Source organism: Bidens hawaiensis, unplaced genomic scaffold (genome assembly GCF_021521415.1).
Source record: "Bidens hawaiensis isolate Kalapana, Puna unplaced genomic scaffold, B.hawaiensis_p1.1 tig00033501_1, whole genome shotgun sequence".
In the NCBI taxonomy this organism is placed as follows: Eukaryota; Viridiplantae; Streptophyta; class Magnoliopsida; order Asterales; family Asteraceae; genus Bidens; species Bidens hawaiensis.
In genome coordinates, this window is record NW_027495742.1 from 172,944 (window position 1) to 190,111 (window position 17,168).

The following is a 17,168-nucleotide window of genomic DNA, read 5'->3' on the forward strand; positions in this document are numbered from 1 at the left end:
TAAATATGTAGGACCTGAGGACTAATGTAAAGAGTTAATTACACTTGGCCAATGTCATTAACTACTTACCTTTCGAATCATGTGCTAAATAATTCCTAGAGTGATAACGTTGGTGTTTCCTTAAAGATAAGATAGATGACTGATACAAAGGAGGTTGTACTGGACACTGTGGTAAGACACGTTCCAACCAGACACCCTTTTTAAAGAAGGTGACAAAGCGATACTAAAGCAGTAGGACTTCAACTTTAGGAAGCAATGAAGAAGGATCACCTTGAAGTTTATAGTCAAATATTAATGGAGTTGCTAAATTGTTTCGAACTACAATGCCAACAAAGTTTGCTGAAGCATCAAAGGCAGCCCGAACTAGGAAGTCCAAGTGGAAGCAACATGAGAGATGCAGAAATAAGCCAACTAGAATGAGTCAAGACATGTAGTATGCCTGCAATAGTTAACTCCATAAGGGAACTTGCTGGGATCTTGAGTAACAAAGCGAATGGTGATAAAAGCAGAGATAATCGAGAAGGATGGGTGAATGTTGAGGCATCCTTATTGAAAAGGAATGAAAGGACAAGACTACATAGTGTAGCGAATATAAAAGAAGATGCTAAGAAGATGGTAGTTGTGTACCTGAGACTATATGGAAGAGACCACTTGTGATACTTTCGTTAAAGTATGAGAATGATTAAGAATCGTAAGGTAGAACTAGAGAGACGTGAGCTCCTTGTTACTCTTATTGTTTGACCTTAAGAGAGTTCGATGTCGTTTCGGAATTGAATTGTTGTTTGAGTTGATGTGCTGCGTGCGTGTGGTATAAAATATAAAGGATGGGATGCTTTGATTTTGCACAAGATCATGTTTTACATTTATAAAAGTGATTTCTACAAAGACTAAACACACACAAAATAGGCAAGTGTACCTATCGTATATGTAGAATAATATTGGTAAGAATCAAGTATCGATCCGTGGACACAAATGTTTCTAATGATAAATCGTTGTTTTACTTTAATCAGAGGTTTTAATCATTTTGGGGTTAATTTTTAGACTTTTTATAAAATGTAAATACTTATATATAGTATATAGGTGACCAAGACAAGAGATTCTAAACGAGTTGTTCAATTAAGTGAAGGTTACCATCTAAGATCAAGAATCCACTCCATTTTAGCATTGATAATTAATATTCAAACATGTGGTAAACTTGCCGTAACAATATATGACAGATAGCTCCTTAAGCCTTAAGTGAGCATCTTTGGCACTAAGGAGGTAACATGCGCATTTTAAAGTCCATCCTTTCCTAATGTCATGCTACCTCAATGATGTCAATTTAATTGGCAAGTAGTTTCGTAAAGAAGAAAGATTAGGATTGACTTCGATTTCTAAAATACCAATTCTAACAACTTCGGGTGGTTGTAGTTAACACACACAAGCTCCCCTTGGTTGATTTATGTAGGTTATAATTACACATTCCGTTAACATATAACTTCTTTAACTATCATGATATCCTAAGCAAAGCCATATTTGGATTACCAAGACTTAGAGAAATACATCATAACTTATATCTCATCTTTTGTAAGTACAATATAAGGATCCATGTTTCGATAATATATCAAAGTATTTCTATCTTTCAAGAACATGAATCGATTATGAACGATTGCTAATAGAATTGACAACCACCAACTTTGAATTAGTAATTTAAGATGGTGAAACATTTCTCATCAAAAGATAATTGTAAGATAACCATGTACTTTACTAGACTACACCACATGTTTTATATAATCATTAAGTAAAACAAATCTTCTTCATAGATTTTAGATGGTAAATGGAGTTTAGCTCATAATGAGCATGGTGATTAACATTAAGATGGATGAAGATAATAAACACATGATTAAACTAGAACAATCTAACCAAATGTAGATGTACCTTCCTCTTTAATGATGATGATGATGGATGATGATGATAACCTCCAAGCCTTCAAACTCTTCACTAAATCTTCTATGTGAGAGTTAGTGTGTGTTTTTATAAAAGAAAACCGGATAGAAATCTTTTCAAGGCAAACCAAATGAGTGCAACATGATACACTATTTATATGCAAACTGGAGTGAGAAACACGGCCCCGTGCTTTCGTAGGCACGCCCCCGTGGTTTTTAGTGACATGTGCTAATTATTTTTGTCTTTTCTAGAAGGTAGGCATGGCCCCGTGCTTCCTGAGGCACGCCCCCGTGCTTTTTAGTGACATGTGCTAATTCTTTTTGTCGTTTCGGAGAGGTAAGCACGGCCCCGTGTCTAGCTATTCACTATTTTGTCTTTTCTTGTAGATATTTTTTTTGTCTTTTCTGAAAAGTGACCAGAAGCACGGCCCCGTGCTTCCAAAAGCACAGTCCCGTGTTTCCCAAAAGCACAAACCCGTGTTTCTAAAAGCACATCCCCATGTTTCCTGAAGCACAGCCCCATTTTTTCTGAAGCACAGCCCCATGTTTTGCTGTTTTCTTTGGCTTTTCATTCGTTTCTTCGTTTGAGGCTTGGATTCACCTGAAAATACATTTTAACATGATAAGTAGTTATTTTAACTATATTATACGATAGAAGTTGTAGTTTTTAGAGATTATTTGATACTAAAAAGATGTATATTCTTATATACATCATGAGTCGAGGCTCATATAGCTAGTAAGAGTAAGTTGATAAGGTTGAAGTTTTTGGATGGTGGTACAGTGATGGTTTATGATATTTAAGGAAGTTCAGGGCTTAATGTCATTTCGATGATAAAAGCCAAAGGGTTTGTGAAGACCAGGGTGCGGTGCCTACCTGGCGTAAGTTGTCAAAGCTACGGCCGAGACGAAATAAGTGAAAGATGTTCCTATAGTGTGTGACTATCTAGAAGTGTTCCTAGATGACCTTTCGGGGCTACCACTGGAACGAGAGAAAGAATACCAGATATAGTTAATACCAGGAGCACAACCCGTCGCAAAAGCACATTACTATCTTGCGTCGTCTGAGATGAAAGGGTTAATGCCCAAAGTGCCAGAACTCCTCGACGAAGGTGTCTTAATGCCGAATATTTCCCTGTAGGGTGTACCGGTGATGTTCGTGAAGGAGAGAGACAAAAATATGAGAATGTGTATAGATTACTGCGAGTTGAACAAGCTTACGGTGAAGAATAGATATTCGTTGCCACAAATTGATGATTTGTTTGATCAAATGCTAGGTACTAGTTGGTCATCGCAAATAGACCTCAGAGCAGGCTATCATCAATTGAGAATGAAAGAGGCAAACATCCCTAAGACAACGTTTCAGACACGATATGAACACTAAAAGTTCTCGTGATATCGTTGGGATTGAAGAATGCTTCAACAACATTTATGGTTATGATGGATAGAACATGTCATCCAATATTAGGACAAATATGTCATTGTCTTCACAGACGATAGTTTTGATAAGTCCGACCATGCTAAACAGTTTAGATAAGTGCTGAAACCCTGAAGAAGGAGTAACCATATGCTAGATTTTCAAGGTGTACCATTAATACATGTCCTAAGAGTTTGGATATCTCTTCAAGCAGAAAGAACGGAATACGAGACAGGAAGATGGGAAAGGCTGACAAAGGATTATGATTGTGAAAACAAGTATTATTCTGATGAGGCTAACGAGGTCGCTGACGCGCTAAGTCATAAAGTTGAATAGGTTATCACAACGATTAAGTTGTATAATAAGTTAGCACTTCGGATTTCAAGAGCGATATTTGCGAGACGCAATAGAAGTTATAAAGAATTAGAGCAAGATGAAAAAGAAAATGAATGAATTATCAGGTCACATAGAGATTTGAAAGTACTTATGATGTGAGAATTAGATTTAGTCGCATGTGGATTCGTTAGACATGGGAGATCCACCAGGATGTATCAAGACTTGTGGATAGACTACTAGTGGCCGAGTATGGAAAACGCAGTGATATGATATGTCAGTAAGTGTTTGACTTGCTTGCAAGTCAAGGCAGAACATCCGAAGCTGCATGGAATGGAAAAACCATTAGAAACACCAGAATGGAGATGGGATCGCATCACCACGGATTTCATAACTAAGCTACCGTGTATAGCTAGAAACCATGATATTATCTGGGTGATTGTGGACCGTTTGATAAAGGTGCTCACTTTATATCAATAAGATAAGATATCTCTTCGGAAATGTTAGTTCAGGAATTTATTAGCAAGATTGTGACAAGGCATAGAGTGTCGTTGTCAATTGTGTCAGACATAGATTTTCGGTTTACGTCGAGGTTTCGAAAGGAAGGAATTTGATTACAGTGAAGGCAGATACTGATGAAAGTGAAACCCTTAAGTATAAGTCAAATGAAGATGAGCCCATGGTATGTGATAGTTGTGGAAGAACATGATACTTTGCCTACACAGACAAAAACAAGTGTTACGAAGGTGAAACTGGCAGTAATGCAGCAGGAGAAACTGGAAATGTTTCCTTATGTTTTGAACGTATTGAAAGCAATATATTTGCTAAAGGTTGTAATTGGACGGAATGGTCATTCAGTGCTAAGTGTAATGATAGTAAGTACAATGTTTCTATTTAAAGGACAAGAAAGAAAAGCATGCTTGTGGAAGTGGTATGCACTTGCAAAGTCTGGATAAAGAAGCGTATCAAAGAGGACTTCATGGACAAGCTACCTGAGAAAGCTAAAAGTAATTAACATCACTCGTTGATTGTAAGACAAAATATAAATCGGTAAGTCAGGAAGCTAAAGAAATGTTGTGAATACAAGAAGTATTCCTTTTTACAAGGACTAAGCAGGTTTCGAGGACGAAACCTCTTATAAGGTGGGTAGAGTTCTAACATCCCAAAATTTCGAAGAATAAATAATTAATATATTATTTATTTACGATGAAAAAGTTTACTTAAGTTAATAGAGAAATAATAAAATAATAAAGATGGAAGGATAAATAGACTAATTAGATGAAATTAATTATTGACCAAAAAGGAAATACGGGCCTAAGTTCCATGGGCTTAAGGGAGTATAAATACCCTTTAAACCCTAATACTTACCATTTTCATCAATCTCTACTGTTATAATGCTAAATATTTATGTTTCCCATGTATATTTTAATTAATATTTTAATAGTTTTTGTTCGTTTTTAGTCGAGATTTGTATACTACTAACGTTTTTATGTTTCGTAGGTTCCGAGATTTGATTGTGATTAAAAAAGGCGAAAAACCAGCTAAAACGAGCTGAAACGGAGATCCGAAACGCGTCAGGAAGAACCAGAGCAGAGAACCGGTCAGACCGGGCCGGTCTGACTGCCCCCTTAGAAAAGCACGCCACGCCGCGCGAAGGGGGAAGGCCAAATGCCCTCCACGCGGCGCCTAGGCAACATTGGGCTTAATTAATTTCGTTTTCGCTTAATGTCGGGCCTTGTTTTGGTTATTTAAACACATTTAACTTAAACCTGAAATAACCGGAAACCCTTGGCCGATTTTGGAGAGACTTTGGAGCCATCTTTCGAGTCTTGTGGTGATTTTAAAGGCAAGAAGACATCCGGTGAAGAGCTATACGTTCACGTTCGAGTTTACGAATTTATCATCTTCGATTCCCCGTTTCTTATACTTTCACCATGTTTTCATTGTTATTCGTTTTGTTTGATTTAGACTTTATGTTGCTAGGCTAAATTCCATAGACTGCCTAGGTCGTGATGAACCTTAGTTCGGTTTGATTTTATTGGATTTTGTTTTCGTTATGGATTTTATGTTCTAAGTAAACGGTTGAGTTTGATTTAATTGATGCGTATGATAACTTGGTTTTGTTTACTTGAATTTATTGTTTCACATTGCCCTTGTTGATTGTTTCATAGGATAGGGTTTTGTTAGGTCATTTACTGTGTGTTCTTGACTAGTTTGTGGTTAATATGCATTAAAATCATAGAAACAATAAAATTAAGGAAATAGATAAAAGTGAACTGCCAGCCTAGAAAGCTGTAAGGTGATAGGTTATTGATAGATTTTTGCTTGTCGGGATTGCTAGATTTAGTTCTTCCTAAGGAGTCCATCTATGTTTGATTGTCAGCTTAGTCTATTAAATTAATTGAGTCTGCTTTGCTATCTTTTGAATTTCGCGCTGTAAGGTAGGTTTTCGTCATAAAGATATACTTGAACATAAATTATTAAATAACCGTAAGGAAGTTTAATTCATAAACCTGGTGAGTCTTAAAACTTGTTAGAAATCCATAGGCGTCTTCTTGAAGTTCAAGGGTCATGTTCGGGTTTTCTGTCAAGGGACTATTTTATGATCCCGGTTCCATAACTTGCGTTTTTCCATTTAAATTAATAACCGTAACTTTGGGGATTCTGGCTTGGGTAGTTATCTTATTCATCTGAATTAATCCAAGTTTTCTTAATTGTTTATTAGTTAAATTAAATTAGGGTTAGGTTTTAATATTTTATTATTAGTTAATTAAATTAATTATTAGTTAATTGTTATTATTAAGTTTAATTATTAGTTTAAATTCCCCCTCAAATATTATTAACAAATAGTCGTGTCTTGTAGTTAAGTCTAATTTGCTAGTTTCGTAATTTAAAGAGTCTCGTGGGTTCGAATCCCGGACTTACTTAGATGTACTAGAGTCTACCGGTTCACTTGCCAGTTAGTAGTTTAGTCGAGTTTTAGAGAGTCTAGAGTTAGTGTCTAGATTAGCATAATTTAGTTAATAATTATTAGACTACTTTTAGCACATCAAGTTTTTGGCGCCGTTGCCGGGGACTCTTGGCGATTGCGATATTAGCTTTGATTGGACTTACTTGCTATATACGTGCTATTGTGTTTTTGCTTTTGAATTTTTTTGGTTTTAGTTAATTAGATTTTTACGTGTTTATTATATATATATATATATATATATATATATATATATATATATATATATATATATATATATATTTTTTTTTTTCTTTGAGTCGTAGGTGTCTAATTGTCCGTGTCTTTTGCTTGTTTAGATTCTTGTAATTATGTGTGAAATTTGTAATGAACCTCACTTTACCATTAAATGTCCATACTACAGTAACCTTAATTGTGATACGTGTGGTGATCCTCATTTACAATATGATTGTCCATACAAGGGTTCTCGCTTTATTTTTTATAGATGAGCTGGTTGTCATATGACTTGTGCATGTCCATATAATCGTACTAACCCTTCTGTGCAGCCGGTCGAAATTTCGAAGAATAAATAATTAATATATTATTTATTTACGGTGAAAAAGTTTACTTAAGTTAATAGAGAAATAATAAAATAATAATTATGGAAGGATAAATAGGCTAATTAGATGAAATTAATTATTGACCAAAAAGGAAACACGGGCCTAAGGTCCATGGGCTTAAGGGAGTATAAATACCCTTTAAACCCTAATACTTACCATTTTCATCAATCTCTACAGCATAGCCTACACCATCAAAAACACACTTCTCCTATTCCCGTTTTTTAGAAAACCACCCACAATGACACAACAATTACCGAAGATCTAACCGTCTGATTGGTCTCAAATTTTAACTGAGTGTTCATGGCATATAAATGAAGATTACCACAGATCAGATCATCGATCAGAGGTCGGGAAGTCCTGTTTCTGTCAGCAAAACCGTAACAGCTAAAAATAGAGTTTTCCGGAAACGGTTTCAGTTTTCCGGTGACTGTAGCAGCGGATTCCGGTGGCGGAAGTTGGCGGAGCTGGTAGACCTCGGCGTGACGGTTCCTTGACCTCTTGAATCACTTAAATCGAAGTTCGTTTGATAGGGTTTTGGGCTTCTCAAGTGATTTCAGACAAAAACCTCAAATGTACGTTTTTGTTAAAAAAAAACTTACTTTTTGTGCCGAATTTTCATGAAACTTGGTAGAATGATATATCGGGTCATGATTATTGATAAAGTAATGAACTTGATAGTAAACAGGTTAGTTGGTTCGTTTTGGGTAAAACGAATAGTGTTCGGTTTGTTAAAAGAACGGGTAAACGAAGTCGGTTTTGCATGAAACTTAGTAGGATAGTTAATCGGACCTTATTATCTGAGAAAAGTGTAAACTTGATGTTAAAAGTGGACTTGATGAACTCGTTAGTATATACTGTTCACTTAGAAACCTTAGATCTAGCTTAAATACGTTAAAACTAATAAAGGTTCAAGCTTTATGGATAAACGGACTAGATCTTAGTCAAAAATGGAAATGGAAATGTTTAAAGGGTTATATAATACTAAGATAGGAGATTGGATGTTAAAATATGTAGTAATAATGATAATAAGAGCATAAGTACCCAACATTGGGTGCATTCGATTGGAAAAAGGACATTTGAATACAAATACATGACATTCAAATGGAACGTGGAGTAAGGGAGTTCGAATGAAGCATTCGAATAAGAACAGTGTTTGATGGAAGGTTAGAAATGAAAAATACTTGAATGATAAAAATTCGAACATAAGGAAATAAAGAATGAAAATAAGGAAAAGTAAAAGAGAAGGAAAAGATGCGGCCCATTCGAATAAAAGAGGCCATTCGAATACAAGGGTCATTCGAATGAAATGGGACCATTCGAATACAAGGGTCATTCGAATCATTCTACCTTTTGAATAAATAAACCATTCGAATAGACTAAGGAAATTCGATTCCCTGACTTAACAATTAACGATGAAACTTAAATGATGTGTATAGGGTTAGTTAATTGATACATATAATTGTCATACAGTTAGCTGTGCTCAATTAAAGAAGAAGATTACTATTAACTCCGAGCGTAAGCCGATTCAGGTGAGTTTCTGGCCTCATTTCCTTGTTATGTTTTCTGGGCTGTGTGCATACTCAATGTGAATGTTAATACACTTACCTTAAGTGGTAAGTGTATGTCATAATGATATCTATGATAGTTAAATTTATGTTTATGTTTTGAATGAATGCTTGTTGGTACGTGAACGATCTCCGGATATTGCACGTATTGTCAATGGAGGTAATGTGTAGTAAGTATGGAACGAATATGTAAAGGAAAGTATATATGAATAATGTATGTATGCTAATGTAAATATTGAAAGTATGAATGGTGTTTACAATTATAAAGATAGGGAAAGGTAAGGTATGGTTGTATGGTAGAAAAGAGAACTAGACCCTAATAACACACAAGGCAAGAGGGAACCGGACCCTAATAATATTCGAGGCAAGAGGGAACCAAACCCTAATAATATTCGAGGCAAGAGGGAACCGACGCTAATAATATTCGAGAAAAGAGAGAACCGGGCCCTAATAATACTCGAGACAAGAGGGAACCGGGCCCTAATAATACTCGAGGAAAGTAGGGCGTAATGCTCTTTAACACATATAAGTATGTATATAAAGTAATATTAAATATGAAAGTATGAAAGAACGAAAGTATGAAAGTAAGAATGAAGGTATATACTTATGTATGTACGAAAGAACGTAAAGCAGGTTAAGTATATAATATATGAACATTTTGTATGTTGCCTGATTAACTAGAACTCACTCAGCGTAGCTGATTTTTAGTATGCACGCAGGCAAATGGGAGGAAGGAGCTGGCTTGAGGGGGACACATGGCATGGACCGAGCTGACTGGCATCCAGTTTTATCATAAGACAATTTGAATGTTTTAAACAAGAATGTTATGATGTTGTAAAATATGTTTGATATTTTTATATTCCGTGAAACGTTTTAATTAACTTTGATATCTAGAACTGTGTTTATGAGTAAATCCAACGCCATAGTAGGGCACCAGGACCAGGGCCTTACATAAATGTTATTTTATAAATTTGGTATAATATTGGAAACCATGATTTTTGATCATATAAAATGATTCCTTGGTGATTTAGGATCATAGGGATATAAAAATTTTGATTGTTGTAAGTTTTGGTTTGGATTAGCTTGATGACAGATTTTGTGATCTAGATTTTTAGTTATATAACTTGTTGGTACGTTGGTATTTTTGATTGATTTTTGATACTACGGTTAATTAATTTGAGTCTACTGTTCAAAAAATCAAAGATCATAATTGTTAGACTTTGTATGACTAGTTTTTATTAATTTACAAAATCGGGATGCAATCTTGATTGAAAAAGTAATTTTCTGATCTGTTTTGTAAATTGTGTAATTTGTAATTGAAAATGGATAATTGTGTGATTCCACTTCTGGAATGTCATGAATTGAATTAGGAATTTAATACAATTGGTCTTGCATCAATTGGACATATATGGAATTTTTGGCAAATATTTACATTCTGTTGTGTTGATAAGTAGCTGAAAATATGTTGATATATTATATGAATTTTAATGATTGTTATCAACATTGAAAAATTACAAGAAAATACCATGCTATATGTAATACTAGTAAGTCTCTGTGGAAATTATTTGGTAATTTATTTACATATTTTGGTTAGTTAGAAAAATAGCTTTTGATGACTTAAAAATCTACTAAAATTTGTTCAGCATGATGTTTGGTAAAATAGATATGATTCGTGCATGAATTGTTGTGTGGAATTGGAATTTGACTTTATTGGTCAACTTGGAACTATTTGACAAAATGTTTAGTCTTACTTATGAGAAATGAAATTGGTAAATGTGACTTAGTCATAGGGTTGCATGAAAAACGATTAAGTGCAAATTTCATGATCGATTGTTAGGTTGCGACCATGAATATCTTATGACTATTTTATATCTAGATAATTGGTCAAAAGTCACCAACGGGTTGTCGGTCAATATTTTGGTCAACGGTCAATATTCTTGGTCAACGGTTAATATTTTAGTCAATGGTTAACAACTTGGACCTTTTGGTCAAAGTCAAACAAAAAGTCAAACTTGGTCAAAGTTAACGGAAAGTCAAACTTTGTAAAACTTCAAATAAACAATGGGATTTTTTGGACACTAAGGGTTCTAGGAATCGTTTAGCAAATACTTATATTGCTTGTATGATTTAGGCACTAGAAGGCTTTGTGACGTAGAACAAATACTTCTATTTTAAACCGCATTCAAGGTGAGTTTCCTGCCCCTCTTTTTACTTACTCCTTTTGGGGGGGGGGGGGGGGGGGGGGAAGCATGCATACAAAACTTTTTGGATATTGTTGACTTTGTTAGTACTTAATGAACTTAAATTGAAGTCCCCCATACACATTAGACCGTTAACAATTGTACATAGGCTGGGTAATGAAAAGTAGTACTACTGGGTTTGACAAACCCCCTCGGCGCTTTCGGGAGAGGGAGTCGCTAGGTGTCTTCATTTACTAAAACGCAATATTCACTAGTATTATATTAGAATCCGTGGGTGGCATACAAACTAACAAGTCAGCCTCGGTCACAATGGAACTTACACTAATGTAGCATGATTACTAGCCTAATTTAATAGTGGTATTATAGAGGCATACATTATCCGTACTTATATTCTTTACAATGTTTGTACTTATTTACCTACTAGTTTGTTTGGAAAACTTGCTTTAAACTCAAACCAGTGAACTCACCAACTGTTGTGTTGACCCGTTTAGCATGTCTTTCTCAGGTTTTTAAGGGGCACGTGTGAATTTGAAATGAGTCTAAGATGCATGGATCCCACTAAGTAACGAATTATGCTGGGAGTCTTTAATGAAATGTTATGTCTTGGCGTCTTGACACGCACTTTGGGTTTTTAAGTGTTTTAATAAATTATGCGCTTCCGCAAATGTAAAAACTTTATTGTAAATGTACTTACCTCATTTATGATGAGCAATAATATTAAAATATTTTCCATTCTAAATTGGTTGCTCGTTATGACACATGACTAGATCCTGGTATGTCACGCGCCTCACGGTAAAACCCAGTTAGTCGAAATATAAGGGTGTGACATACGGTTACTGTTATTACGAAAACAATATTATTATTCACACTTTATTTAATTTATTATTATTATTATTATTATTATTATTATTATTATCAAGATTTACGATTATTTACTATAAACAAAACAAAATGCTTAACAATTAATCATACTTAGATAAATTATATAATAATTGTTTGATTTAATGTTTATTTTAAATACTTACCGAACTCTCGCTAATAAAATTGATAAAAAATATATTAAATACGTTTATTACGATTGTTGTATTTTCATTTAAAAAAAGAACACACACACACACACATATATATAAATAAATATAACAAATATAAGAAATTTATGAAAACGTTCAATGACAAGAAACGTTGATAATGATGTTTTGGTTTTAATAAAAAAATGATGGTCTAGTATTATCATATAAATATATATATACGAAAACTAGTATGCGAGATTAATTGCCATGACACATTAATGTAAAGAGGTCGGTTTAATAAAATAACGTTTATTTTATATTAAATATTATGTATAACAATTTATAATATCATTTAAACATTTAAAACAAAGAAAACAAAAATAAAATTTCAAACCGCGTTCAGGGGGACTTGAACTTGCGCCCCTGGAGGATTCATGGATCTGAACGCACACACCTTAGCCAGTTGCGCTGTGGTATTAGTTGATTACCATATCAGACTAACTAATTACATACAATAGTTAATAATATCCCCCAAAACCTAAGAACCCTAAATCAGGAATCGCTCAAACTGTTATGATTTGTTTTAATTAACATAATTAACAATAGGGTTTTTGTTTATTGATCAAAAATGAACTAGAATCATATAAAAGTTACCAGATTTGATTTTGTATTGATGGAGAACAGCTAACAACGAAGGACGACATAAATGATGACTGGTAACGATCCTTGCAGACCACGTTGATGTAATTAACCATAGGGGTTTTAATCTCGAGGTCCAGGCGAAGGTTTAGGCAAGTTTAATTGTAATTATATGAACCCTAGACGGTGTAATGCTATAGAGGTAAAGACGGGTTTATCGATATCTTGATTCATTTATAATATATCGTTTTCTTTAATTAGACGAGTTGGTGTGATTCGCAATAGGCCTAAACATAATCTGCCAGGATCAATTCCACCTAAACAACGAGAATTAAGGATCAAGTAACATATTTGGGTCACAGATTTGGTCAAAATATGGGTTCGCGTCACGGGTTCTGTTTATGGGTTTGGGTTTGTTTATAAAATATATTAATGTGTAAATCAGGTTTTGCAAATTGGTCCCTAAATTATAAGGATGGAAACAAAACATGGTTAAAGTATACTTGAGGGTAAAATGAGTATATTTTCAAAGTTATTTATATATAATAGATATATAAACAATTCAATAATAAAATAATAATTTCTTCAAAAATGCGATAAAAATCCCGAACATTGAAATGGGCCGGTGCCTATGAATTGAAAAATCCGCGTTGTTACAGTCCCCCCTACTTTAGGGAGTTTCGTCCCGAAGTTAAAGGATACTATAACAAACCATTAAATTTTGAGTAAAGAAAATTTTAAATATAATTTTTAAATTTATCGTAACACCAAACTTTGAATAGTTAAAAAAAACGCTCCAAATGAAAATTTGATAAGGGCACTTATATATAGGATGCACCAGCTGCGTATCCACCATTTCCTTATCATCTCTACATTTGTAGCTTTATTTCCACTACATACGAATTCTATATTATGACACACAATTATCCGGATTATGATTTTCATGCGAGGACTTTGGTAATTACGTGTCGACCCGTAATTACTTAGATCGTCGGATGGTCTACATAACTCGTCCCACCATGTGGTTTACAAAAGATTTGAAAATACATGATTGTTAGAGAAAACAAGAGTCTTAATACGTTTTGTTTATAAATAGAGTCGTTGGGTAAAGTATCGGTAAAAATGAAATAATTTTATTTTGAGTTGTTTTAATATTAATATTAAAATTAAACATTTTTTTTGAAAGGATAGTATTGCGAATAGTTGTCTTTGAAAAGATAGATTTTATTGTATGAGCATAATCACTTAAGATTAATAAATTATTATAAAGGTTTAAATCCGAAAATCAAATAAATATTTGTTATAATGTACAAAAAAAAGACAAAAAAACATCTTCTTTGATAATCGTAATTATATTTGATATGCTTTTTACTAATTTAAAATAACTTGATTAATTAGATTTCTAAAAATTTGAATAATTAAAGTTGATTGAATTACAATAATTTGATTAGGTTGCACAAGGGTTTAATAGAATAAATTTGAAAATTTGAGCTTGATGAATATGATTGAATCGGGAACACACATGGCGTAGGTGATTAGGATTTCAATAGTTGTAGCAATTAAAGGTAGCAAGGTATACAATTTGAGCAAACGTCGTAGCATAGGTTTTAGAATTAGATGGCATAAACTGTTGTGGAATGTCTTGTGGTAAGTGGCAAGTATTAACATGATAACCGAACTATTATATGGGGTACAAAATGATATGCGGATTGAATTGAATAGTGATAGTGGCAAGTGAAGCATAACAAGTGATGTTTGACGTAGAGTTTCTTGTTTGAGACCCATGATTTTGTTGCGATTGATTGTTTATTTGCTTCACAGCATATAGTTGATGTTTATACTTGCGTTTGTTATTGTTGTTGTTATGATAATGATTAGGGATAAATAAATTGAAGAAGCTAATGAACAAGATTGAATTGATTGTATTTATGTTTTGGAAATAGAGTTTATATTTTAGAGATCGCACGAGCTATTTCCTTGACTAAACATGTGGCCATGAGGCGGTTATAGAAAATAAATTATTGATGTTGTTTGATGTTGAGAAAACATTCTATGAGTAATAAGGATGTGATTTAATGAGAAGATTGGATAATTATGTAGATTTCATGAGATATTTTGTAAAACGAAACTTAAATATGTTATGCTGATGTTTATTCATAACTTAAGAATAAGTTATAATCCAAATTAATAATCAATAAGTCGATTTGATGAGTGAATAAGTTTTATCATAGTTTTGTATGTTTTAACAAATTAAAATTTGAGGTTGGATACTTGAAATATGTTTAATAGTTTATTTATATGATACCATGAGTATACGAAAGTCATTTGATTATTAAATTGTGCAATGATATTATTTAAATTACTGGAAATTTTGATAATATAATAACGTGATAAGATGATTATGTGAGAACCAATTTAATAATAGAGTGTAAATGGTTTTGATTGGCTCTTGATAACCGAGTCTTGACGAATGAAAAATTGTAAAAGATCAGGAGAATAAAAATGCTTTGAGTGTAAGAGTAGATCAAGTCAATAGATCTTGATTCAAGAGTTATTTAGTAAGTAAGTAATTGTATCATTTAATAATAGTATAATTGAATAGTTAAATCAAATCATAAATTGTTTCGTATAAAATCAAACAAATAAAACAAGTAACGAATGTCCTTCGATGTGTTGGGTTTCCCATGAGCTTTCCATGGCATTTTGTTCCCCAACTTATTAGCATACCAAAAATCAAAACAAAGTGTTAGTTGGCCCCCATGAGCATTACATAGCAATTTGAATGGCCCAACTTAATTAACGAATTTTAACGAATCAATTAAGTTTGTCGGCCCATGAGCGTTACATGGCGATTTAACCGACCAAACTAAGTAACGAATAAAAAAAAACTCAAACATAAGTAGTTGAAACATCTCGTGTATCACCACGGATGATAACGTTCCAACAAAATATCGCAAATATAACAAATTGTGCTAATGTACAGTTGGCGTGCTCATGGCGTCCCATGGGTTTAACACCCTACTAGACATTTAAAAATAATAAAACACAGTAAAGGGTGTAACCGTTTAGCCGGTTACGTTAAACGCTTAAAGTGTCGGTCGCATGACAATTCCCACAATGGCTGGGAATCTTGTCACACTCCCTAGTTTTAAGTGAAACAGAGCAAAAACAAAGCTAGGAAATTCTCAAGGAAATTTCCGACAATAAAAGGCAATCTAATAAAATTAAATAAAAATATTTTGAGGTTGAGGCATAGCCTCAGAGTTATATAAAATATTTTGAGAATAAGATATAGTCTCGTAGAAATAAAATATTTTGAAGGTGAAGCATAGCTTTGGAGTTGTTTGTGTGTGCATAACAATATAAATAAGCAATTAATTAAATACTTATCTAAGAAAGTTGTAAACAATTAAATAGAACACATCAGGTAAACAAATAAGCACGCACGGGGCTCCTAAGCATGTTACTAAGGCACCACTAACAACCTATCTTAAACCATCGGCTCTGATACCAATCTGTCACACCCCAACCTACGGCGGAAATACCGGGACGTGAGCTGATTGCCCACAACTCTCAAGGTTACTATCATGAAAAACTATAGATTTCAATATCCAATTAATAATTTTAAATAAAAATATTCGTTACTAAGGCACCACTAACAACCTATCTTAAACCATCGGCTCTGATACCAATCTGTCACACCCCAACCTACGGCGGAAATACCGGGACGTGAGCTGATTGCCCACAACTCTCAAGGTTACTATCATGAAAAACTATAGATTTCAATATCCAATTAATAATTTTAAATAAAAATATTCGTTACAGTATCCCAAAAACAATAAAAGCATTAAACAAACATAATCGTAAAATAATTGTCTCGTCAAGTTTTCTTTATTATAATTTCTTAAGTGATATTCCAAACTTCAATTACTTCACATCACACGATGACCTGCATATACGTTGAAAATAAAGTAGATTTGTTAACACATGGTTGAGTGAGCAACACACTAGTTTAAATGTACATATAGTATATATAAAAATAAGTAATTGCAATAAGTCATATGAGAATAACAAATTAACCAAATGAGAAATTATAATTGAGATGTCGAGAAGCACAAAGGCTATAACGATTGGCGTATGATCATACTATTATGAGATTATGTTGGACCTCTCCGAATGCAGTTCACGTAAAGCATATAAGTACATAAACAAGTAATGTATAAATTGTTAACACATAAGACAATAGTTGCAGTTTTGAGTATAAGTATATATGAGAAATATATTTACGCATATGCCCCCAAAACGTGGAAAATCGAGTAAAAAGAGGGGAATGTGGTGGTCACCTGATCGGATAAACAAAATATAAATGATGATGTGAGAATGATGAACCCTTCGGGATTTACCGTAAAGGATTCCTAATTAAACAATATAATATTATGAATTAATGCATAATGAGTTACATGTATAATGAATTTTAGGATTTCGATGTGATTTGAGTTATGTTTGGGATTTAA